Source organism: Sinocyclocheilus rhinocerous, unplaced genomic scaffold, assembly GCF_001515625.1.
Source record: "Sinocyclocheilus rhinocerous isolate Xijiao unplaced genomic scaffold, SAMN03320098_v1.1 scaffold2651, whole genome shotgun sequence".
Classification (NCBI taxonomy): Eukaryota; Metazoa; Chordata; class Actinopteri; order Cypriniformes; family Cyprinidae; genus Sinocyclocheilus; species Sinocyclocheilus rhinocerous.
Window position 1 is genome coordinate 19439 of NW_015660919.1, and position 3104 is coordinate 22542.

General features: G+C 41.1%; 1 long non-coding RNA gene across 1 annotated transcript in view; it reads left to right on the plus strand.

Annotated features, from left to right (window-relative positions):
- The window catches only part of LOC107726144 (uncharacterized), an 18432-nt gene that overhangs the window by 1844 nt on the left and 13484 nt on the right, over window positions 1–3104 (plus strand). Inside the window, exon 2 of the long non-coding RNA XR_001638230.1 lies at window positions 1279–1280. This is a non-coding gene — a long non-coding RNA (uncharacterized LOC107726144). The remainder of the gene's footprint in view (window positions 1–1278; window positions 1281–3104) is intronic.

Genomic DNA, 3104 nt, shown 5'->3' on the forward strand with positions numbered 1-3104 from the left:
TTGTGGAGATAAGTGTTTGCTTTAGTTGGGCTCTTGACCCTTGACTTATTAACATTAGTTTTTCTCTGGTTGCTGTAACTGTGTTTATGAAGTACATTGGTTATGGTAAAAAAACACCAAGAAAAAATGTGCTTAGATTATATTGGCTGTTTTTTTGATAATGACGTAGTTGTCATGTCGTAGCCAGGTTCACTGATGTCGTCAGTGGTAATGCGTAATAGAGTTTGTTATTTATCACAACTGCATTTTAATGAAATAATATGAAGAGCTTTAAAAACACTTTGCACACCAGTATAAAACATCTGTACTGTTTAAATACGCAGACATCAAGAATCAGCATATGAATCTCAACAATGGTGACGATCATCAGACAGATTCATGTTGCAGTGCATTCTGGGTGCACCAATCATAACTCATCCATGGCTCCCAGCATGCATTGTGACATGAATAAATTATGCAGCTGCATTGTCTTAGTATTTTCTTTTATATTTACTATTTGCTTTTTTTTGTGACTTTTTACTGCCGTGTTTTGTCTCATTCAAAAATCACATAAAAATTATCAGAATATTTAGTCACCATTGCTGACATTCACATGCTGATTCTTTATGCTGAATTCTCACATTGCTATCATATATAACTGCAACAACATAGAAATCATAAAAGCACTACAGTTTTAGATGAAATACAATCAGAAACTAAGACACATGACATGATCTTATCATAAGTTCCTTGCCATCACACATGTGTAACACTGCTTCAGTGTTACTTTAACACTCTTTTAGAGTGGGACCATATATGCTCCGAGCAGTGTTAATTTAACACTCGGGAATTTACTGTGCAGCAGATTTATTCCACAATTTGCAACCTTGGCAGAGCCCTTGAGACTTCTTACCAGAAAGGACACAGAATTTGTCTTTGGGCCTGAATAGAAATGTGCATTTAATACTCCGAAAGAAGAACTTGCAACAGCAGGGACCTTGGCATATTTTGACAAAGATGCACCAACCCAGGTTATAGCCGATGCCAGCCCTGTAGGGTTGGGGCTGTACTAACGCAGTGTCAAAAGGGACAAATAGTGCCAGTGTGCTACATCAGTAGAAGTCTATCAGACTGTGAGAGTCGGTACTCCCAGACTGAGAGGGAGGCCCTTGTTCTTGTATAGGCCTGTGAGAGGCTTCACCTATATATATCTATGGGAGACAATTTGACCTGCTCACGGACCATAAACCGTAAGAGTCAATATACAGTCCACGTTCTAAGCCCTGTGCCCGCATAGAGCGGTGGGTTTTACGTCTCCAACCATATAACTTTAAGATTGTCTATGTTTCAGAAAGAGAAAATATCGCTGATCCCTTGTGTGAGAGAAGCACTCACATAAATCGGAGGGGAGATGGAAGAGGCTTTAGAAAAAATCCAGAACTGATAGAAGTGAGAAAAGCCATTGAAAGTGGACACTTTGGAAAGTGTATGCCATATGCAGCCATAGCTAATGAACTGTGTGTGATAGGCTATCTGGTCGTACGTGGAACACTAGCACTTGCCCGTAAGGGACATCTAGGTATAGTTGGAACTAAGCAGCATCTCAGGACCAAAGTATGGTGGCCTGGCATGGATAGATCTGCTGAGAGACACTGTAAATCATGTCATGGCTGTCAAATTGTCTCTCGTCCTGATGCTCCAGAGCCACTGCGACATTTACCATTGCCCAAAGGACCATGGCAAGATCTAGCAGTAGATTTACTGGGACCTTTGCCATCAAAACACTCAGTCCTAGTTCTGGTGGATTATTATAACAGGTATTACGAGTATGACATACTGGCCTCCACCACAACCACAAATGCAGCCGGTTTGACACTGAACCGGCTTTATCAGTCCTATGGTTTAACTGCAGCTCTGAAAATACGATTTATTCAGGAATACAGTAAAAATCATGTGGAGTTCAACATCTGACACAACCAGACCTACAACATACATATCCGTCCTTACATGAAAATGAAACTTCATCAGAAACATTTCAGAGAAGAGCTGAAGTTTCATGAGAAGAGCAGAATCACAAGTGAACTGCAGGAAGCAAACTAAAGAAAACAAACAATAAAAAATGATGAAGTGTGTGAGAAAAGACGTAAAGGTTATAATGCACACAAAACGCAGCCAAATGATTGCATTTACAACTAACTCTCAGTCCACTATGAAAACTACATTGATCCTCTTGATGGTTTTCTCCCTGCTAACAGCTGAGTACTCGTGTGACTCCTGTGAGCATCTACATCTGAGCAGCTACTGCAAAGTTACTGGAACAATCCACAATGATTGACCTCCTATGAAAAGATCTCATCACAAACATACATTTACATTTATTCATTCAGTTGATGATTTAAAAAAAAATTGTTTTATTAATTTCACACCATAACTTTGCTATGTGTTTTAATAATAATAATAATTCCTTACATTTATATAGCGCTTTTCTAGGCACTCAAAGTGCTTACATAGAAGGGGGGAATCTCCTCAACCACCACCAGTGTGCAGCGTGTTTTGAGTTTTAGCTCCGTCAAGTTAATTCTTCATCATCTATTTTATATCTTAAAATCTATTTTATACACCATCATTTTCATTTCTATAACGTGTGAATATATCCCCTATCGTATTCTGCAACAAAGACAATCAGAGCGCCTTATCACTAGTTTTATTTTGATTTCCCGAGTCCGCTATTAACTTATAGCCCGTTAGCATCGCCAGCGTGGTTGCCGCTAATCTCGCTTACACTGCTAATACTCTATTCACACACATTACCATTGTTTTACTCACTGTTACTTGCTTTAATGGCGGATGTGTGTCTACCTTTGAGTGCAGGCGAGGACACGTGGAGGCCGTGGAGAAGCAGATCCGCGACCTGGTGGAGAAGCAGGCCCAGCTGCGAGAGCGGAGAGCCATGCTGGAAACATCCCGGGCTGACGCTCACAAAATCGGGGTAAGTACACAGCGCGCTACTAACTCTCCCACCACCTCTACTCCGTGTGTTTCTCTGCAAGGCCCTGTGCACCCAGGACGCGATCTTCCCAGATGTCCTTCACTCCGGCGCCGGGACACCACGGACCCTGGGTGCA